Genomic DNA, 23,043 nt, shown 5'->3' with positions numbered 1-23,043 from the left:
GGTGGCAGAATTGAAGAATTTAACTTATTTTAGGTTAAACAGTTAGTTAGAACAATGACACCGCTTTTTACTTCTTTTTTAAAGAAAAAGTCTAATTTGACACCGCTTTTTACCTTTTTTTCATGAATTTATTCATACTAAAATCTGAAAAAGAAACTAATTGAAGCATTAAAACAACATACAGTATCAAGAACTAGATAATTACACTTAAATAGTGAAATGAAACACTCTAAATTGAAAATAAAACTACAGTAAAAGGCGGATTTTCATTGATGACACGTGGAAAAATAAGCCAACGACACGTGGTGTTCCCGGGTGGTCACCCTCCCAAGTACTGACCACGCCCGATGATGCTTCACTTCGGGGATCGGACGAGAACCGGTATTTTCATCATGGTATGGCCGTTGACCACTCACCTTCCGTTTTCTCTTGCAATTAAGCATAATTAGGAATCGCCAACGCGCGAGACAGGGAGCTCACCTCTTGCTTGCACTCGATCCGGCCCGACGGGCCGGATCGAAGCGTCCCCCCTCCCCAGCGACCGTCAAGAGAGCGCGTTTGCGAATGCTAGATATCCCCCCTACTTTTAAATTAACAATTCGGCCAACTGGACACCGTCCGCTGCCCAATTTTATAGCGCCTCCCTTCTTTTTTACGTTAAAATCAGAAGTACTCACCTGTTATACATCGCCCTGGAAAGAGGGGGGGGGGTGCCAAACATCAAAAGCAGTCCTCCTAATCCCCCCCCCCCAAGAAGACCGAAAAGAAAGCGCAAATACATTACAATACACTTAAATAATACTTTTATACGTTATAAAATGCAACAATACCTTTGAAAAGTTATCTAAACAATGAAGTATTTTTCTTTTAAAATTGTTGCACTCATTAACAATGACTTCCTAACGAAATTGACCTTTATATTGCATTGTTGCTAGCTAGTTAAACAAATACTACATTTATTTATACCAAAAGTGGTGGCAGAATTGAAGAATTTAACTTATTTTAGGTTAAACAGTTAGTTAGAACAATGACACCGCTTTTTACTTCTTTTTTAAAGAAAAAGTCTAATTTGACACCGCTTTTTACCTTTTTTTCATGAATTTATTCATACTAAAATCTGAAAAAGAAACTAATTGAAGCATTAAAACAACATACAGTATCAAGAACTAGATAATTACACTTAAATAGTGAAATGAAACACTCTAAATTGAAAATAAAACTACAGTAAAAGGCGGATTTTCATTGATGACACGTGGAAAAATAAGCCAACGACACGTGGTGTTCCCGGGTGGTCACCCTCCCAAGTACTGACCACGCCCGATGATGCTTCACTTCGGGGATCGGACGAGAACCGGTATTTTCATCATGGTATGGCCGTTGACCACTCACCTTCCGTTTTCTCTTGCAATTAAGCATAATTAGGAATCGCCAACGCGCGAGACAGGGAGCTCACCTCTTGCTTGCACTCGATCCGGCCCGACGGGCCGGATCGAAGCGTCCCCCCTCCCCAGCGACCGTCAAGAGAGCGCGTTTGCGAATGCTAGATATCCCCCCTACTTTTAAATTAACAATTCGGCCAACTGGACACCGTCCGCTGCCCAATTTTATAGCGCCTCCCTTCTTTTTTACGTTAAAATCAGAAGTACTCACCTGTTATACATCGCCCTGGAAAGAGGGGGGGGGGTGCCAAACATCAAAAGCAGTCCTCCTAATCCCCCCCCCCCAAGAAGACCGAAAAGAAAGCGCAAATACATTACAATACACTTAAATAATACTTTTATACGTTATAAAATGCAACAATACCTTTGAAAAGTTATCTAAACAATGAAGTATTTTTCTTTTAAAATTGTTGCACTCATTAACAATGACTTCCTAACGAAATTGACCTTTATATTGCATTGTTGCTAGCTAGTTAAACAAATACTACATTTATTTATACCAAAAGTGGTGGCAGAATTGAAGAATTTAACTTATTTTAGGTTAAACAGTTAGTTAGAACAATGACACCGCTTTTTACTTCTTTTTTAAAGAAAAAGTCTAATTTGACACCGCTTTTTACCTTTTTTTCATGAATTTATTCATACTAAAATCTGAAAAAGAAACTAATTGAAGCATTAAAACAACATACAGTATCAAGAACTAGATAATTACACTTAAATAGTGAAATGAAACACTCTAAATTGAAAATAAAACTACAGTAAAAGGCGGATTTTCATTGATGACACGTGGAAAAATAAGCCAACGACACGTGGTGTTCCCGGGTGGTCACCCTCCCAAGTACTGACCACGCCCGATGATGCTTCACTTCGGGGATCGGACGAGAACCGGTATTTTCATCATGGTATGGCCGTTGACCACTCACCTTCCGTTTTCTCTTGCAATTAAGCATAATTAGGAATCGCCAACGCGCGAGACAGGGAGCTCACCTCTTGCTTGCACTCGATCCGGCCCGACGGGCCGGATCGAAGCGTCCCCCCTCCCCAGCGACCGTCAAGAGAGCGCGTTTGCGAATGCTAGATATCCCCCCTACTTTTAAATTAACAATTCGGCCAACTGGACACCGTCCGCTGCCCAATTTTATAGCGCCTCCCTTCTTTTTTACGTTAAAATCAGAAGTACTCACCTGTTATACATCGCCCTGGAAAGAGGGGGGGGGGTGCCAAACATCAAAAGCAGTCCTCCTAATCCCCCCCCCCCAAGAAGACCGAAAAGAAAGCGCAAATACATTACAATACACTTAAATAATACTTTTATACGTTATAAAATGCAACAATACCTTTGAAAAGTTATCTAAACAATGAAGTATTTTTCTTTTAAAATTGTTGCACTCATTAACAATGACTTCCTAACGAAATTGACCTTTATATTGCATTGTTGCTAGCTAGTTAAACAAATACTACATTTATTTATACCAAAAGTGGTGGCAGAATTGAAGAATTTAACTTATTTTAGGTTAAACAGTTAGTTAGAACAATGACACCGCTTTTTACTTCTTTTTTAAAGAAAAAGTCTAATTTGACACCGCTTTTTACCTTTTTTTCATGAATTTATTCATACTAAAATCTGAAAAAGAAACTAATTGAAGCATTAAAACAACATACAGTATCAAGAACTAGATAATTACACTTAAATAGTGAAATGAAACACTCTAAATTGAAAATAAAACTACAGTAAAAGGCGGATTTTCATTGATGACACGTGGAAAAATAAGCCAACGACACGTGGTGTTCCCGGGTGGTCACCCTCCCAAGTACTGACCACGCCCGATGATGCTTCACTTCGGGGATCGGACGAGAACCGGTATTTTCATCATGGTATGGCCGTTGACCACTCACCTTCCGTTTTCTCTTGCAATTAAGCATAATTAGGAATCGCCAACGCGCGAGACAGGGAGCTCACCTCTTGCTTGCACTCGATCCGGCCCGACGGGCCGGATCGAAGCGTCCCCCCTCCCCAGCGACCGTCAAGAGAGCGCGTTTGCGAATGCTAGATATCCCCCCTACTTTTAAATTAACAATTCGGCCAACTGGACACCGTCCGCTGCCCAATTTTATAGCGCCTCCCTTCTTTTTTACGTTAAAATCAGAAGTACTCACCTGTTATACATCGCCCTGGAAAGAGGGGGGGGGGTGCCAAACATCAAAAGCAGTCCTCCTAATCCCCCCCCCCCAAGAAGACCGAAAAGAAAGCGCAAATACATTACAATACACTTAAATAATACTTTTATACGTTATAAAATGCAACAATACCTTTGAAAAGTTATCTAAACAATGAAGTATTTTTCTTTTAAAATTGTTGCACTCATTAACAATGACTTCCTAACGAAATTGACCTTTATATTGCATTGTTGCTAGCTAGTTAAACAAATACTACATTTATTTATACCAAAAGTGGTGGCAGAATTGAAGAATTTAACTTATTTTAGGTTAAACAGTTAGTTAGAACAATGACACCGCTTTTTACTTCTTTTTTAAAGAAAAAGTCTAATTTGACACCGCTTTTTACCTTTTTTTCATGAATTTATTCATACTAAAATCTGAAAAAGAAACTAATTGAAGCATTAAAACAACATACAGTATCAAGAACTAGATAATTACACTTAAATAGTGAAATGAAACACTCTAAATTGAAAATAAAACTACAGTAAAAGGCGGATTTTCATTGATGACACGTGGAAAAATAAGCCAACGACACGTGGTGTTCCCGGGTGGTCACCCTCCCAAGTACTGACCACGCCCGATGATGCTTCACTTCGGGGATCGGACGAGAACCGGTATTTTCATCATGGTATGGCCGTTGACCACTCACCTTCCGTTTTCTCTTGCAATTAAGCATAATTAGGAATCGCCAACGCGCGAGACAGGGAGCTCACCTCTTGCTTGCACTCGATCCGGCCCGACGGGCCGGATCGAAGCGTCCCCCCTCCCCAGCGACCGTCAAGAGAGCGCGTTTGCGAATGCTAGATATCCCCCCTACTTTTAAATTAACAATTCGGCCAACTGGACACCGTCCGCTGCCCAATTTTATAGCGCCTCCCTTCTTTTTTACGTTAAAATCAGAAGTACTCACCTGTTATACATCGCCCTGGAAAGAGGGGGGGGGGTGCCAAACATCAAAAGCAGTCCTCCTAATCCCCCCCCCCCAAGAAGACCGAAAAGAAAGCGCAAATACATTACAATACACTTAAATAATACTTTTATACGTTATAAAATGCAACAATACCTTTGAAAAGTTATCTAAACAATGAAGTATTTTTCTTTTAAAATTGTTGCACTCATTAACAATGACTTCCTAACGAAATTGACCTTTATATTGCATTGTTGCTAGCTAGTTAAACAAATACTACATTTATTTATACCAAAAGTGGTGGCAGAATTGAAGAATTTAACTTATTTTAGGTTAAACAGTTAGTTAGAACAATGACACCGCTTTTTACTTCTTTTTTAAAGAAAAAGTCTAATTTGACACCGCTTTTTACCTTTTTTTCATGAATTTATTCATACTAAAATCTGAAAAAGAAACTAATTGAAGCATTAAAACAACATACAGTATCAAGAACTAGATAATTACACTTAAATAGTGAAATGAAACACTCTAAATTGAAAATAAAACTACAGTAAAAGGCGGATTTTCATTGATGACACGTGGAAAAATAAGCCAACGACACGTGGTGTTCCCGGGTGGTCACCCTCCCAAGTACTGACCACGCCCGATGATGCTTCACTTCGGGGATCGGACGAGAACCGGTATTTTCATCATGGTATGGCCGTTGACCACTCACCTTCCGTTTTCTCTTGCAATTAAGCATAATTAGGAATCGCCAACGCGCGAGACAGGGAGCTCACCTCTTGCTTGCACTCGATCCGGCCCGACGGGCCGGATCGAAGCGTCCCCCCTCCCCAGCGACCGTCAAGAGAGCGCGTTTGCGAATGCTAGATATCCCCCCTACTTTTAAATTAACAATTCGGCCAACTGGACACCGTCCGCTGCCCAATTTTATAGCGCCTCCCTTCTTTTTTACGTTAAAATCAGAAGTACTCACCTGTTATACATCGCCCTGGAAAGAGGGGGGGGGGTGCCAAACATCAAAAGCAGTCCTCCTAATCCCCCCCCCCCAAGAAGACCGAAAAGAAAGCGCAAATACATTACAATACACTTAAATAATACTTTTATACGTTATAAAATGCAACAATACCTTTGAAAAGTTATCTAAACAATGAAGTATTTTTCTTTTAAAATTGTTGCACTCATTAACAATGACTTCCTAACGAAATTGACCTTTATATTGCATTGTTGCTAGCTAGTTAAACAAATACTACATTTATTTATACCAAAAGTGGTGGCAGAATTGAAGAATTTAACTTATTTTAGGTTAAACAGTTAGTTAGAACAATGACACCGCTTTTTACTTCTTTTTTAAAGAAAAAGTCTAATTTGACACCGCTTTTTACCTTTTTTTCATGAATTTATTCATACTAAAATCTGAAAAAGAAACTAATTGAAGCATTAAAACAACATACAGTATCAAGAACTAGATAATTACACTTAAATAGTGAAATGAAACACTCTAAATTGAAAATAAAACTACAGTAAAAGGCGGATTTTCATTGATGACACGTGGAAAAATAAGCCAACGACACGTGGTGTTCCCGGGTGGTCACCCTCCCAAGTACTGACCACGCCCGATGATGCTTCACTTCGGGGATCGGACGAGAACCGGTATTTTCATCATGGTATGGCCGTTGACCACTCACCTTCCGTTTTCTCTTGCAATTAAGCATAATTAGGAATCGCCAACGCGCGAGACAGGGAGCTCACCTCTTGCTTGCACTCGATCCGGCCCGACGGGCCGGATCGAAGCGTCCCCCCTCCCCAGCGACCGTCAAGAGAGCGCGTTTGCGAATGCTAGATATCCCCCCTACTTTTAAATTAACAATTCGGCCAACTGGACACCGTCCGCTGCCCAATTTTATAGCGCCTCCCTTCTTTTTTACGTTAAAATCAGAAGTACTCACCTGTTATACATCGCCCTGGAAAGAGGGGGGGGGGTGCCAAACATCAAAAGCAGTCCTCCTAATCCCCCCCCCCCAAGAAGACCGAAAAGAAAGCGCAAATACATTACAATACACTTAAATAATACTTTTATACGTTATAAAATGCAACAATACCTTTGAAAAGTTATCTAAACAATGAAGTATTTTTCTTTTAAAATTGTTGCACTCATTAACAATGACTTCCTAACGAAATTGACCTTTATATTGCATTGTTGCTAGCTAGTTAAACAAATACTACATTTATTTATACCAAAAGTGGTGGCAGAATTGAAGAATTTAACTTATTTTAGGTTAAACAGTTAGTTAGAACAATGACACCGCTTTTTACTTCTTTTTTAAAGAAAAAGTCTAATTTGACACCGCTTTTTACCTTTTTTTCATGAATTTATTCATACTAAAATCTGAAAAAGAAACTAATTGAAGCATTAAAACAACATACAGTATCAAGAACTAGATAATTACACTTAAATAGTGAAATGAAACACTCTAAATTGAAAATAAAACTACAGTAAAAGGCGGATTTTCATTGATGACACGTGGAAAAATAAGCCAACGACACGTGGTGTTCCCGGGTGGTCACCCTCCCAAGTACTGACCACGCCCGATGATGCTTCACTTCGGGGATCGGACGAGAACCGGTATTTTCATCATGGTATGGCCGTTGACCACTCACCTTCCGTTTTCTCTTGCAATTAAGCATAATTAGGAATCGCCAACGCGCGAGACAGGGAGCTCACCTCTTGCTTGCACTCGATCCGGCCCGACGGGCCGGATCGAAGCGTCCCCCCTCCCCAGCGACCGTCAAGAGAGCGCGTTTGCGAATGCTAGATATCCCCCCTACTTTTAAATTAACAATTCGGCCAACTGGACACCGTCCGCTGCCCAATTTTATAGCGCCTCCCTTCTTTTTTACGTTAAAATCAGAAGTACTCACCTGTTATACATCGCCCTGGAAAGAGGGGGGGGGGTGCCAAACATCAAAAGCAGTCCTCCTAATCCCCCCCCCCCAAGAAGACCGAAAAGAAAGCGCAAATACATTACAATACACTTAAATAATACTTTTATACGTTATAAAATGCAACAATACCTTTGAAAAGTTATCTAAACAATGAAGTATTTTTCTTTTAAAATTGTTGCACTCATTAACAATGACTTCCTAACGAAATTGACCTTTATATTGCATTGTTGCTAGCTAGTTAAACAAATACTACATTTATTTATACCAAAAGTGGTGGCAGAATTGAAGAATTTAACTTATTTTAGGTTAAACAGTTAGTTAGAACAATGACACCGCTTTTTACTTCTTTTTTAAAGAAAAAGTCTAATTTGACACCGCTTTTTACCTTTTTTTCATGAATTTATTCATACTAAAATCTGAAAAAGAAACTAATTGAAGCATTAAAACAACATACAGTATCAAGAACTAGATAATTACACTTAAATAGTGAAATGAAACACTCTAAATTGAAAATAAAACTACAGTAAAAGGCGGATTTTCATTGATGACACGTGGAAAAATAAGCCAACGACACGTGGTGTTCCCGGGTGGTCACCCTCCCAAGTACTGACCACGCCCGATGATGCTTCACTTCGGGGATCGGACGAGAACCGGTATTTTCATCATGGTATGGCCGTTGACCACTCACCTTCCGTTTTCTCTTGCAATTAAGCATAATTAGGAATCGCCAACGCGCGAGACAGGGAGCTCACCTCTTGCTTGCACTCGATCCGGCCCGACGGGCCGGATCGAAGCGTCCCCCCTCCCCAGCGACCGTCAAGAGAGCGCGTTTGCGAATGCTAGATATCCCCCCTACTTTTAAATTAACAATTCGGCCAACTGGACACCGTCCGCTGCCCAATTTTATAGCGCCTCCCTTCTTTTTTACGTTAAAATCAGAAGTACTCACCTGTTATACATCGCCCTGGAAAGAGGGGGGGGGGTGCCAAACATCAAAAGCAGTCCTCCTAATCCCCCCCCCCCAAGAAGACCGAAAAGAAAGCGCAAATACATTACAATACACTTAAATAATACTTTTATACGTTATAAAATGCAACAATACCTTTGAAAAGTTATCTAAACAATGAAGTATTTTTCTTTTAAAATTGTTGCACTCATTAACAATGACTTCCTAACGAAATTGACCTTTATATTGCATTGTTGCTAGCTAGTTAAACAAATACTACATTTATTTATACCAAAAGTGGTGGCAGAATTGAAGAATTTAACTTATTTTAGGTTAAACAGTTAGTTAGAACAATGACACCGCTTTTTACTTCTTTTTTAAAGAAAAAGTCTAATTTGACACCGCTTTTTACCTTTTTTTCATGAATTTATTCATACTAAAATCTGAAAAAGAAACTAATTGAAGCATTAAAACAACATACAGTATCAAGAACTAGATAATTACACTTAAATAGTGAAATGAAACACTCTAAATTGAAAATAAAACTACAGTAAAAGGCGGATTTTCATTGATGACACGTGGAAAAATAAGCCAACGACACGTGGTGTTCCCGGGTGGTCACCCTCCCAAGTACTGACCACGCCCGATGATGCTTCACTTCGGGGATCGGACGAGAACCGGTATTTTCATCATGGTATGGCCGTTGACCACTCACCTTCCGTTTTCTCTTGCAATTAAGCATAATTAGGAATCGCCAACGCGCGAGACAGGGAGCTCACCTCTTGCTTGCACTCGATCCGGCCCGACGGGCCGGATCGAAGCGTCCCCCCTCCCCAGCGACCGTCAAGAGAGCGCGTTTGCGAATGCTAGATATCCCCCCTACTTTTAAATTAACAATTCGGCCAACTGGACACCGTCCGCTGCCCAATTTTATAGCGCCTCCCTTCTTTTTTACGTTAAAATCAGAAGTACTCACCTGTTATACATCGCCCTGGAAAGAGGGGGGGGGGTGCCAAACATCAAAAGCAGTCCTCCTAATCCCCCCCCCCCAAGAAGACCGAAAAGAAAGCGCAAATACATTACAATACACTTAAATAATACTTTTATACGTTATAAAATGCAACAATACCTTTGAAAAGTTATCTAAACAATGAAGTATTTTTCTTTTTAAACTGTTGCACTCATTAACAATGACTTCCTAACGAAATTGACCTTTATATTGCATTGTTGCTAGCTACTTCAACAATACTACACTTAATTATACCAAAAGTGGTGGCAGAATTGAAGAATTTAACTTGTTTTAGGTTAAACAATTAGTTAGAACAATGACACCACTTTTTACTTCCTTTTTTAAAGAAAAAGTCTAATTTGACACCACTTTTTGCCTTTTTTTAATGAATTTTTCATACTGAAATCTGAAAAAGAAACTAATTGAAGCATTTAAACAACATACAGTATCAAGAACTAGAAAATTACACTTAAATAGTGAAAAGAAACACTCTAAATTGAAAATAAAACTAAATCTACAGTAAAAGGCGAATTTTCATTGATGACACGTGGAAAAATAAGCCAACGACACGTGGTGTTCCCGGGTGGTCACCCTCCCAAGTACTGACCACGCCCGATGATGCTTCACTTCGGGGATCGGACGAGAACCGGTATTTTCATCATGGTATGGCCGTTGACCACTCACCTTCCGTTTTCTCTTGCAATTAAGCATAATTAGGAATCGCCAACGCGCGAGACAGGGAGCTCACCTCTTGCTTGCCCTCGATCCGGCCCGACGGGCCGGATCGAAGCGTCCCCCCTCCCCAGCGACCGTCAAGAGAGCGCGTTTGCGAATGCTACATATCCCCCCTACTTTTAAATAACGATTCGGCCAACTGGACACCGTCTGCTGCCCAATTTTATAGCGCCTCCCTTCTTTTTTAAATTAAAATCAGAAGTACTCACCTGTTATACATCGCCCTGGAAAGGGGGGGGGTTTGCCAAGCATCAAAAGCCGTCCTCCTAATCCCCCCCCCCAACAAGACCGAAAAGAAGGCATAAAATTCATTACAATACACTTAAATAATACTTTTATACGTTATAAAATGCAACAATACCTTTGAAAAGTTATCTAAACAATGAAGTATTTTTCTTTTTAAACTGTTGCACTCATTAACAATGACTTCCTAACGAAATTGACCTTTATATTGCATTGTTGCTAGCTACTTCAACAATACTACACTTAATTATACCAAAAGTGGTGGCAGAATTGAAGAATTTAACTTGTTTTAGGTTAAACAATTAGTTAGAACAATCACACCACTTTTTACTTCCTTTTTCGAAGAAAAAGTCTAATTTGACACCACTTTTTGCCTTTTTTTAATGAATTTTTCATACTGAAATCTGAAAAAGAAACTAATTGAACCTGCGTAAAGATCTAATTTTGTGGTAATTTATTACATGCATCAGATAATTGTTAAACAACTCATTCTGTTATGTTCATTCTAACTATTGCTTAAGTAGCGTTTTGCTTAAAAAGTGACGTAGTTGCTGAAATTGTACGTCTTGGTTACTTTTAAAGTGAACCAGAACGATTTAGAAGCTAATTCAAATGTCTAATTATAAGTTTTTAATATAATTTAGTATCAGTTTCATTTACTAGAATAATTTCTCCAGTTATAAAAAAAGTCATATCATTTGTACACGAATGTAATTCATGAAATCAAATAATACTTTTAATTACCTATTTAATGACATGCAAGTTTGTCGGCTACATGTTTCTGTATAATACAAGTTATACAGCTTTTGGATGGTTATTCGACTAACTCAAAACACTTAAACTCTTTGGAGTTTTCTACGAATGTTGTATTAATTATGTTACAACTATCAGGACACAGGACTCCAACCTTTGAACTGGTCATTTTTAAACCCTTTAAACAGTTAGTTGAAAAGTTGTAGCTAAGCTATCCTGACCTAATCACATAGTATCAAGAGTCGAATCTAGTGACTGAGGCTGGCAATATGGCAGCAACAATTGAATCTGCTCAAGAATTTAACTGTTTAGGTGTGTGACCCGTTAATCCACCAGTTTTTAATGAAACTATTTTTCACCACTTGAAACTACGATCAGGGAGACGAATCAATCGGATTTAAGTGATGAGCGTCCTCGTGATGCAAATAATCATACGACAATCAAGTAATCATACGGATTCGATAGACATATCTGTTTCAATGCATTCCTCTGCACCGAAGGTTTTAATTAAATAAATTTCCGTGACTTTAATACCAAAAGAGCTAATCACTTCTAAATCAGAAAGCACCGCAGTTTTAAGAAGCAGATCCTTATAAAATCAGTTCTTTTTAAATAACTGTTTTTTTCTAAACACGATATCGTTACAAAACTCAAAATCAGAAATGTGAAGAATAGGCTATAAGGATAAGTAGGCTTGAAAACAAGGGTGAGGATGGGGAATATTACGTTCGACATCAATTCTCAGACCTTTTTTTTTAACATTGATATTTAACTATGAGCCGCGATGGCTCAGGGGATAGAGCTTTCGCCTTCCAATGTGGTGAACCGGAGTTCGATTCCGGCGATGGCTGGTAGACACGAATTCCGCATCCGGCTCGCACCGACCACATTGCTGACGTGAAGTATCCTCATTGGTAGACGGATCATGGGTTAGAGTCCCCTTGCCGTCAGACTAACCGCGGGAGGCTCTCGTGGTCCTCTAACGCATATGCGGGTTATTTCGATCAAAAAGTCTTCCACGAAGGCAAAGTTCCAGGAGTTCCCTTGTCTTCTGGATTGAGTTCAAAATGACAAGGCTACGTAGTTGAACATTAATAGTCGTAGATCCAAAAATTGGGTCGGCTGTTCAACGACGGTTATAAAAAATAAAAAAATATTTAACTATAAAAAATGACAGATCGTAATGGAGAAAAGCTGAAGATACGGATACCACGGGCTACCGTACTCGAGACTTGCGGAAAAGTATGGAATGAAATGGTGCCGAAGGTTGAATTCTTTTTTTAAAAAATAGGTTTTCGTATTTTTATTTTAATGCTATATAAAAAATCAGCAGAGAATGAAGTACATGTACATTTGAACCGAGTTACCACGGTCTCGAATTTTCTTAAAGTGGTAGCAATAGTGATATATATATATATATATATATATATATATATATATATATATATATATATATATATATATATATATATATATATATATATATATATATATATATATATATATATATATATATATATAATTAAGCTATTAATAAATATTTAATTTAAAGGAAATATGTATGGGAGCAAAAAATAACCCGCCACTCGAAAACTCCATCATCAATAATGCTTTTTAATCATGTACAAAAACACATTTAAAGAAAAATTTCCTGACTACTATAGTGTGTCTACCATTACGAAAATACAATTAAAATTCACTAGTATATAAGATATGTTAACTCGATTCTTGACGCCCGGTGACTGAGCGGCAGCGCTTCGCGCTGTCGTGCCACAGGTCCCTGGTTCGATCCTCGGGCCGGGCAAGGTTGACTCAACCTTTCATCCCTTCAGTGGGTCGATATATGAGTACCAAGCATGCTTGGGAACTAAAGACTGGGGGTTCCACGTTCGGCTGACCACCTGACCGGAACATCTGCTCCTGCACCCCAGAGCCCAAGGTCAAGAAAACTGAGATGGGCACAGTAGGCCTTGGCCCTCTATGGGCTGTCGCGCCGCTGAGTTTAACTCGATTCTTAGTTGGGGTACCTTTACATAGATGAAGGTTGACATTGTCGATAACTATGATAACGATAATTATATTAAACCTAGAAACATAAGTACACAAATCCCTAAGGGTGAAGTACTTCAGTTCAGAAAGCATAGTAAGATTTGAATAATTAATACGTAATTCGTATGAAGTTATTAATTAAAATCTTGGTGCTAAATAGAGCTTAAAAATAAATTATTTTCAATTTGTTTAAGCTGTTTTAAAATAAAAATAGCATATTAACGACAGTGTCAGCATAAATTAGCTGGAGTAGCTATTAAATTTAGTTTCTTAACTTTTATTATTATCAGAATGCATTTTTACAATTGGGATATTTTTAAAAAAGGTTAACGTTGAGAGATCATAAGAGCACTATCACTTTGCTTTTAATTTTTAAGAAAGAAAAAAAATAGTGTTTCGTTTCATTCGATACTGTTTTAAAAATTTTAGCATTTCATAATAAATTAAGCTACCTTTTATAATTTTAAACAATTTCTCCATAGAAATAAATTCTAATAAACAAAATTATGTTCAAATATATTGAAACTTGAAATACACATTTAAAAACTCTAAATTAGAAATGAGTAAATGTTGAAAAAAAAGAAGGAGGATGGATAAAGCAAAAACAAGTTTTAAATTGTTTCTGCAGCAAGAAGGCAAAAGCAAATTTACAGAAGGCTTTTGGAGAGATTAGATGATTTTCCATTTACTGCACTGGCTGAGAGCTGAAAGTATTGGATGGTAAGCAATGCTTTCGTGCTTTTTAAACAGGATAATTTTAAGAACCTAAATATACATTAGATATATATGAATAAAATCTTTTTACTCGAATAAATCTGAGTATTGAATATCTCCAGAATTGGATTTTTTCTATCGTTACCAAGGACTCAAATTGTTACACAAATTATATTTAAATTGAATGCATACACAGTGAAGTATTACTGTTAAAAGTACTGGCACTCTGTTTGCAGCATACGTAAAATAAATTTTTTCTGTGACATTTTCACCTCAATTTTTATAGTAATATTTATATAATTACACTAATTTCACTGTAAATATTACTGTAAAAAATTACGGTATATTAGATTTTTCTGTTCCGTCAAATTTTACGGTAAAAATGGATTCAACGGAAACAAAGTACTAGAACCCAGAGTGTAGGTACTATTTACCAGAATTTGATCCGGAATTCTTTTTACACAGTAAAACATTTTATGGTCTACAGCAGAAATATATAGAATTTCTAAAAAGCGCAGTTTTTTTATTATATTTAAAAACATATTCACGTCAAAATATGAAATGACCAATTTACGCGAGGTAATTATAAAAAGAGTTATTCGTTGCACAATGGTTTAATTTACATAAACGTGTAGAAAGAATTCACGATAACAGCATGAATAGCGCGGTAAACACTATAACACAAAACAAATTAAAATTTTCTTAGAAAATATTCAAAATTTATATGAAATGTCGTTTGTAATAATACCTATGAATTGTCGACATTGCCTTCAAAGGTGCAGACAAATAAATAAAAAAAAACTCTAGTCTACTTTATAAAAACTAAACAAACAAGTAACATGATTTACCTGGGGCTTGAATGGCTACCAGGCGCGAGGGCAGGTGGTGGATAGCCGAATGTCCTGTAGCACTGACAGGATAGCCTCTGAATAACAAATAGGAGTTAGTGAACCAACTCCCATTATCCAGGTGTTATGCGACCCGTGCCTTGGGTGAATGGTACTGCGATTATAGTGTCTTAACGGAGCCTCTAGTGCGACTGGCGAACCTCTAGAGCAGTGTTTCCCAACCTTTTTTGTGCCACGCCCCACTCAAGCCTTTCTAAAATTCTTATGCCCCCCTATGTGACATACACATAATTTTTAATATTGAAAAATTGAATTGTTCACGTAAGAAACTTAAATGATAGGCTTCAGTGAGAAATCTCTAGGAAATTGTTGAAGAAACACAGTAAGTAAAATTTCGACTTATAATGAAAAACTAAAATTCAAATTCGGAATAATTTTCATAAAGATTTTTCTATAATAATCTAATATTTTAATTTAGAGAGATCCTTGCGCTTGATGCTTGCTGCACAGAGATTTTATGTTAGTTTCAAATTTGGTTGGCTTCGGCCTCAAGTCTCCCCACTGTGTTATATCCAGGCGATTTCCTTTTTTTTTTTACCAGTAAATCATTTACAGCACTAAGTCCACATTCATCTAAATATGAAGATGGAAACGGTAACAATAGTTTTCTTGCATATTTGGTTGAATTTGGGTATTTGATTTCTGTTTCCTCACAAAGCCATGCCATCACTCCTTTTATATAAAATAAAGTTTTAACTGACTTATCATTTTGCATTTCTGAGAGTTCTTCTTGATACTGCATATTTCATATAACAGACAAATGCACTAACATTGGCTGCATCATCAGTGTTGAAAAATCTATTTGTTTTAAATCAGAAAATCTTTCTTTTAAATCAGCCGATGGAATTTTCAGATGATCGACAATAACAAGTAAAGCGGCATCATTTACTCTTAATTTTTGAGGACAATTAAACTGATCCAAGTTTTTGTTTTCAGACTGAACTCAATAAGGGTAATGAAACCAAATATCTTCGTTTTTGTATCAACAAGAGTTTCATTTGTTCCTTGAAGCTGCTTATTTAATATATTTAGTTTTTCAGAGATATCGGCTAAATAACTCACAAATGCTTTACCTTCGACTGTTAACAGATACTTCATATCAGGTTTGTCGCTTAAAAAATCACTAAGAGTATCAAACAGTTCCATGAATCTTTTCAAGCAGTTCCCTTTAGAGAGCCATCTTACCTTAGAGTGAAATAAAAGTCTCACATGGTCTGCATTTTGTTCTTCACAAAACAGCTTGAAGAGGAGCTCACATTTGGCATTAGCTTTAATAGCATCGATACACTTTATTACTAAATGTAAGTACTTCATTTAGAACAGGCGAGATGTTTTTAGCTACCAAGTTTTCCCGATACACAACTTTATTCCCTATGTAATAACACAATGCACAAGAAACATTTCTGGATTCTCATCTTTCATCAATTTTAAGTAGCAATTTTTCTTGCCCATCACATTAGGAGCACCATCTGCAGCACAGGATGTTATATTTTTCATTAGTATATTATTGACATCTAAGTAATTTTTTTCCAACTTATTATATAATATCTTTGGAGGTAGTGGTGCTTTCTAATCTTTTAGAGAACAACATTTCTTCAGCAAAATGCCCTTTATCAATATATCTTACGTAAGTTATCAATACTGCCACACTGTCTATCAAAGTTGATTCATCCATTTGCACTGAGACTTTTCTTGTTTTTAGCTTGTCAACAAGTTGTTTTTCAATATCTACACTAATTTCGTCTATTCTTCAGCTAACAGTATTGTTATTGAGTGGCATAGCTTTTACATCTTTTTCAAGAACCGTTTTAAGAAATGCTGATATTGACGGTTTTATTTAATTCTCTCTTATAGTATGATTTCTTCCAAAGGGATGAATAAAGAAGTTTCATAACTAGCCTCAAGAATACAATTATGGGTTGAAGTGTGAGCAGTAAATAAGGACTTTACTGTTGCATTGCAGGCATAAAAGACATACTATGGTATGGTATTGATTTCTATCACTGAATGTTGCGAAACACTACAGAAGTTGCGACGGGCCATTCAGATGCTAACGACTGCATTGTTTAGAGAAATTTTAAAGCGTCAAGGGTCTACGCCTGCCATATGCCGCAGGGAGGTTAGTTAACTTGACGACGCCAAAAACCCAGTTGATATTTTGGTCTCATCAAACGAATTTATAATACTCATTGACCGCAATTATTTAAGAATTTGCTTTTTTTCTTTCAATGTTGGCACCGAAATCTAGCATTGTATTTAAATGACCCGGAGCAAATGGGTAAAGCTCTTGTCGAGTCCATTTTCGAATTGCCCACCTTAACAATCAAATTGCCCCCCAGTGGGGCGTGGGCCCAAGTTAGGGAAACACTGCTCTAGAGTAATAGCCTTACCCATCATCTCAGACAATACTAAGCTGACTTTCTTAACCTGAGCTTTTTATTTGAGGTACTTTATGGCTAAAAATGATAAAAAATACAACTCAAATTACTGCTTCTGCAGGCGAAAATCTCAAAGTAGACCTTTCTGCAACAGAAAAGGAAACTAAGGAAAAACCAACTGAAGGAGAAGAAATGAACCCTTCCTCAAAAGAGGTAGAAATGACCTCTACCCAGTCAACATCTCAAGTGGGGCAGGAAACAATTAATAGCATGACTGCCTCCATGGGTGGGATCAAACTTAAAAAAAGATTGTCAGGTGCACAGAAAAAGAAACTTACCCGAGAAAAGAAGATTGCTGAAGGTACCTGGGTCGAAAAACCCAAACCAAAACAGAGAGGCGAGAAAAGACAAAGTCAAAGGATGGAACAAAATGTGGCCCCAACAGCTACCAGGAAAAAAGGACCTGAAGGTATAACCTTTGAGGAGGCTCTAACGGCAGTTAAAATTGCTGTGATTCTTGAGGGACATCCTCTTGAGCGTTTATCGGAAGAACAAGCCTTAGACCTTAGGTTCCTGATAACTAGAAAAACTTCAAGAAATGAAGAGGGTTTCGTCCCCACTCCTCTTTCTTGCAGACTAGAAAATGGGGCACTTATTATCAACTGTGCAGATCTGGGGAGCTCTAAGTGGCTGGAACAGACTGCAGTTGAATTAAACCCCTTGCAGGAGCAAACTCTCTTGGTGGGAGAGGCAAGGAGACTTGTCAGAACCACTAAGATTAATGCTAAACTGTCGAAAGTCTGTCGTAAGAAGTCCTGAGAAAGACTAAGGCACAAAATGGTGGGCTTACTCCAACCGAATGGAACATACTTCATCGGAAGAATGAACCATCAGGACAGACCATCGTCCTTAGCGTGCCTGAACTGGATGCGACTACTCTTGGCAAAAGGGGATATAAATTTTATATCGGACTTCACCAAGTTCAAGCCAAAGTCCTAGACAAACCTTCCAAAACTGATAAGGGTGAAGGTTCTTCAAGCCAACATCCACCGCAGTAGAAGTGGCACCACGAACCTCACCAAGAAATTTCTTGATGAGGAGGATTCTCACCTGGCCCTGATCCTCAAAGGAACAAAAGGTAAGCTCATTTATGATCTTAATAGTGAAGCTAGAACATGTATCCTAATAGATAAATATATTGAGGTTCGACCTCTAACAGATTTTATTCATGGGGATTTAACAGCAGTGAATGTCAGACTCAACATAGATGGAAGAGACCGAGAAATTGTTTTTGGCTCAGTCTACCTACCCTATGAAGAGAAGGCTCCACCTGATCAAACACTGCACATTCTCTTGCAGTTTTGAGCGGAAAACAGCTTGCAGGCAGTCTTAGGGCTAGACTGCAATGCTCACCATACTGTCTAGGGCAGCACAGACACAAATAAAAGAGGTGAGTGTCTTTTAGAATTCATTCTTAATTGCAATTTAGATATTTTGAATAAAGGCAATGATCCTACTTTTATCTAATCATTCTAAAGTAATTGACATTAGTATAGCAACACCGGCTATGAGTAGAAATATCACGAAATGGAAAGTAGATGGGGGAACATCAGGTTCCGACCATCAAAACATCCATTTTGAAATAAACACCAATATAAATCTTGACCGCTGCTTCAGAGACCCCATGAGAACAAATTGGAAGAAATTCCAAGACGATATCATGGGGCTGACTGAACTGGGTGAAAAACATATTAGAGATAATTATGATCTAGAAATTACAGCAGAAACTCTGCAGAACAAAATTCTAGGTTCATACAATGAAAATTGCCCAATACGTACCAGAAGAGCAAAGTCCCAATGTCCTTGGTGGAATAACTCTTTGGAAACTGAAAGGGCAAACGTCCGAAAACTTTTCAATAAAGCAAAGAAACATGGTGAGTGGGACAAGTATAAAAGAGCCCTCACCAACTATAACAAAAATGTTAGAAAAAGCTAACGAGAATCCTGGAGAAAGTTCTGTGAAGAGGTAAATTCTATCTCTGAAGGAGCTAGACTCCAAAGAATTCTTAGAAGGGATGAACCCATAATGGTTGGCACCTTTAAGGATGAGGATGGCTACTTTGCTACCACTGGAAAAGAGATAATGGAAGTTATGGCCAAAACTCACTTGTGGCGGTACTTATTCCTCTTGGCCCAGAACAAGGCTAGACCAAGTCCAGGAGACCGTTCACCGACAGAAAATCAAACACCAACTGCGGATCCTCCAAAATAAAATTTTTCTCCAGTCCCATACAGGACAGCAAATGATCAGGTGAAGCCTGGTGAGCATTACATTTTAGGCATACAGGGAACGTCTTTTGACCCTGAACAAATGTTAGTCCGCGGGTATAACCAGTGATTAGTCTTGTGATAGCTGTCTGTAGTTTCCTATCACCTTTTAGCTCCAGGGCAGCCCCAGGACTATTTTGTTGATACCATTCACGACTAGGTGGAAACCTCCAAGTCCTATTATTTTCGTCTTTACTTTTGCATAGATTTCATTGTATGTCAGAAGGCCACTACTATGTGACCCTGCCAGGAGTATAAAACTCCGGACGTACTTCACCCATTCCACCCAGGGCCACCACCCCCGCCACGATGAGGCAGCATAATAGGACTTGGGGGGGTTTCTTTCAACTCACTTTCCAGGAGCCATTGATATGGATAGCAATGAAGGACAGCATTTCAGCCTAATAAAACATCCAAATAATATAGGCTACTATACCCAGGGATATGCGGATGACATTGTCATACTCATCCTTGGTAAAGATTTTTACATAACTTGCCAACTAATGCAAAACGCTCTAAGTTGTGTAAGCAAATGGTGCAGGAAGAGGAATCTCGACATAAATCCACAGAAGACCAATCTAGTACCATTCACTCGTAAAATGAACAAGGAAGGCTTTTTTATCCCAAAACTTTTTGACGTTGAAATCGATATTGCCTCCGAGGTGAAATTTTTAGGCTTAATCCTTGACCAAGAACTCACCTGGAATAAACATGTTGACTACAAAATCAATCAAGCAAAAAAATTCATAATGATGTGCAGACGCATGCTTGGTAAAAACTGGGGTCTACAACCAAAAATGATGTTTTGGATGCACACAGCAATTGTCAGGCCCGCTTTCACTTATGCTTCAGTGATATGGTGGTGTAAAGTACAACAGAAAACTGTGAAGGGCAAACTGGGGAGTCTGCAAAGACTGGCTTGCTTGTGTATCACAGGCGCAATGTCCACAGCCCCTAACAGAGCACTAGAGGCAATTCTGAATCCGACTCCTTCACAGGCTAAGGCTCCTATACTATCAGAGCTGACCTATCAAGCAATATTGGAGCAAACAAGTTCGCAAGTTAACGTTATGTTAGTATTGTGCTTATGTTAGCTCTTTGCTTCAAAAATAGATGATGAGTCGGCCTGTCTAATTCAGGGGCTCTAGGTCATGCCAGTATCACTAAGAATATCCACCATCCAACTCTCCTTATGCCTTCTGACTGCATAGAGAAAAAGTACGTGTTTGAAAGACCATTTGGGGTAGTTTTTCCTACCAGAGAAGAATGGAATAACAACACGATTTATACAAAAAATGATGATCTAATCCGGTTCACCGATGCATCAAAGAAAGGTAACCTCTCAGGACTGGGGGTCTGTGGCGTGTCACCAAGATTCGATCTTTTTGAAAAGCTTGGGGAACATGCTTCTATCTTTCACGCGGAGGTACTTGCTATCGTCAACTGTCTGCAGATAAATATTAAGAAAGGCTACCATGGTAAGCGGATTCTTATTTTCAGCGACAGTCAAGCAGCCTTGAAGTCGCTTCTCTACTCATTTCAAGTTTAATCAAAAATTGTTTTGGAATGTAAAAATCCCCTAAAAGAACTGGCAAAAAGGAATAAAGTAATTCTTATTTGGGTACCAGGACATATAGGAATTGATGATAATAAAAGAGCTGATGAACTCGCAAAACAGGGATCCTCTTTCAATCCAACAGGAACGAAACCCTTCTGCGGAATTAATATGAAGACTACAAAGAAGGCCGTCCTAAAATGGGAAAAACAGGAGATGAAGAAAGTTTGGTGCAATTCTCCTGGACAAAAACATGCTAAAAGCATGATCATCAGTCCATCTGCAAAAATTGCTTCTGAAATCCTTAGGTTCCCAAGATTGAAGATTCAAACAATTGTAGGCTTCATCACTGGTCACTATCATTTTAGGAAACATCTACATAGAATGGGACTTTTCGAACAAGAACCAATATGTCGGAAATGCCGTGAAGCGGTAGAATCAGCACATCACATCCTGTACGAGTGTGATGCCCTCGCCCTTACGCACCTCACTTACCTTAGGCAATCCATATCCTCCTAAAGAGCTTCACCTTAACTCCATTAAGGGACTGTCGGACTATATAAACAAAGTAGGCGACCCAAGACAATGGATCTAGAAAAAATTGGACTTGGAGCATGGTACAAAATGCAACAAATGCAGAGGTACCACATATCTGACAAGCTCAAGCAAGAAGAAGAATAACATGATTTACAATGATAATAAAGAGGATATTATATTTCAATAAATTTAAATATTGAATACTCCTTACTCAATCATTCAATATTTAAAGTAAGGGTCATACCATGTCAGTTCATCCAGCCATGGCACCCACCGTCTCAGATTTTAATGAACATTTGTACACTTATAGAGTTTTTTGTGCTGATTTCAAAAATATCAATTATATTTAAATCGGTTGATGGGTTTAAAAGTTATAAGAATTTATATTTTTGCCAAAATGGCACATTTGCCGCCATTTTGATTCATACATCAAAGGCTATTAATGATTGTAACTCACCTTATATTTGTCATAGAGCAATAATTTTTTTTTATTTTGTTCAGAATAAAGTAATCTGTCATATAAACATTTTTTTTGCAAATAAGTATTTTACTTATTTAGTAAATGGGTCTGTTTTGCAGTTTTTTGATCAACGGAGTTGAGTAACTTCAAGAGATTATTTCTGGCAACTCGCCCCCTTCAATTTCAAAAATATTTTATTCAAAGATAGTTGAAAGTGCAAACTAACATCTGATATAAAAATTTTGATGGGCGGTTCACTCACTTTTTAAAAAAAAATATTTTTCTTATGAATCATTATGCGTTAAAAGTACTGGTAGTTTGATGATTTATAGTCCTTATGTAACTAGGATATAATAAAATGATATAAAAAATGTGTATGGTAGAAAAATATGTAAAATTAATAACTTTTTAAATTATTTTTTTCTTCTTTCTTTGAGCCTTCCCCCCTCCCTCAAAAAAGAAAAGAAGAAAGGAAAAAATTTGAGACTGAACAAGACAAACACAATTTCTTTCCAGGAATTGCTGAAATTTGCAATTTAGCTCTGTATGTTTTAGCCTGATCTACACTTATGACATGAAGGGAGACTTTCTTGGTCTTATTGGAAGGAGAATTAAATAAGTCACAATTTTTTCTTTTATATGTAGGGGGATAATTCTTGATCAAAAAATGCAAACATCTATTTTGTGCAGATACTATTCAAGATAGAATTTCAATATTTACTGGAAGTTTGAGACTATATGAGATGAGTCCTATGCTACCTTCTTTTGTTTGAAAATCTAATTAGAATTTAAAAGATTTTAAATTTTTAGTGATCAGGAATTACCCCTTCTCTTGATCATTTCTGGGGTAATTACTGATCACCAGTTTTTATAGTAAAGGGGTTGTTTAGAAATAATTATACAATGGTAATTAACA

The 23,043-nt window shown here is 37.8% G+C and overlaps 11 non-coding genes across 11 annotated transcripts; all 11 read right to left on the bottom strand.

Annotated features, from left to right (window-relative positions):
• Positions 1–290: 290 nt before the first annotated feature.
• LOC147807470 (5S ribosomal RNA) lies at positions 291–409 on the bottom strand. Its single transcript, XR_015434979.1, has one exon. It is a non-coding gene; the product is annotated as a 5S ribosomal RNA (ribosomal RNA).
• Positions 410–1,263: 854 nt separating this feature from the next.
• On the bottom strand, positions 1,264–1,382 carry LOC147807469 (5S ribosomal RNA). Its single transcript, XR_015434978.1, has one exon. It is a non-coding gene; the product is annotated as a 5S ribosomal RNA (ribosomal RNA).
• Positions 1,383–2,236: 854 nt separating this feature from the next.
• Positions 2,237–2,355, bottom strand: LOC147807468 (5S ribosomal RNA). The gene has a single exon (XR_015434977.1). It is a non-coding gene; the product is annotated as a 5S ribosomal RNA (ribosomal RNA).
• Positions 2,356–3,209: 854 nt separating this feature from the next.
• On the bottom strand, positions 3,210–3,328 carry LOC147807467 (5S ribosomal RNA). Its single transcript, XR_015434976.1, has one exon. It is a non-coding gene; the product is annotated as a 5S ribosomal RNA (ribosomal RNA).
• An 854-nt stretch (positions 3,329–4,182) lies between these two features.
• LOC147807466 (5S ribosomal RNA) lies at positions 4,183–4,301 on the bottom strand. The gene has a single exon (XR_015434975.1). It is a non-coding gene; the product is annotated as a 5S ribosomal RNA (ribosomal RNA).
• Positions 4,302–5,155: 854 nt separating this feature from the next.
• On the bottom strand, positions 5,156–5,274 carry LOC147807465 (5S ribosomal RNA). Its single transcript, XR_015434974.1, has one exon. It is a non-coding gene; the product is annotated as a 5S ribosomal RNA (ribosomal RNA).
• An 854-nt stretch (positions 5,275–6,128) lies between these two features.
• On the bottom strand, positions 6,129–6,247 carry LOC147807464 (5S ribosomal RNA). Its single transcript, XR_015434973.1, has one exon. It is a non-coding gene; the product is annotated as a 5S ribosomal RNA (ribosomal RNA).
• Positions 6,248–7,101: 854 nt separating this feature from the next.
• LOC147807463 (5S ribosomal RNA) lies at positions 7,102–7,220 on the bottom strand. The gene has a single exon (XR_015434970.1). It is a non-coding gene; the product is annotated as a 5S ribosomal RNA (ribosomal RNA).
• An 854-nt stretch (positions 7,221–8,074) lies between these two features.
• On the bottom strand, positions 8,075–8,193 carry LOC147807462 (5S ribosomal RNA). The gene has a single exon (XR_015435014.1). It is a non-coding gene; the product is annotated as a 5S ribosomal RNA (ribosomal RNA).
• An 854-nt stretch (positions 8,194–9,047) lies between these two features.
• Positions 9,048–9,166, bottom strand: LOC147807461 (5S ribosomal RNA). The gene has a single exon (XR_015435003.1). It is a non-coding gene; the product is annotated as a 5S ribosomal RNA (ribosomal RNA).
• Positions 9,167–10,025: 859 nt separating this feature from the next.
• LOC147807460 (5S ribosomal RNA) lies at positions 10,026–10,144 on the bottom strand. The gene has a single exon (XR_015434992.1). It is a non-coding gene; the product is annotated as a 5S ribosomal RNA (ribosomal RNA).
• Positions 10,145–23,043: the final 12,899 nt, after the last annotated feature.

The sequence above is a fragment of the Parasteatoda tepidariorum genome, chromosome 6 (assembly GCF_982258835.1).
Source record: "Parasteatoda tepidariorum strain Cologne lab strain chromosome 6, Ptep-v5.0, whole genome shotgun sequence".
In the NCBI taxonomy this organism is placed as follows: Eukaryota; Metazoa; Arthropoda; class Arachnida; order Araneae; family Theridiidae; genus Parasteatoda; species Parasteatoda tepidariorum.
Note: the sequence above shows the minus strand (reverse complement) of the source record. Positions and strands in the feature narration are given on the sequence as shown.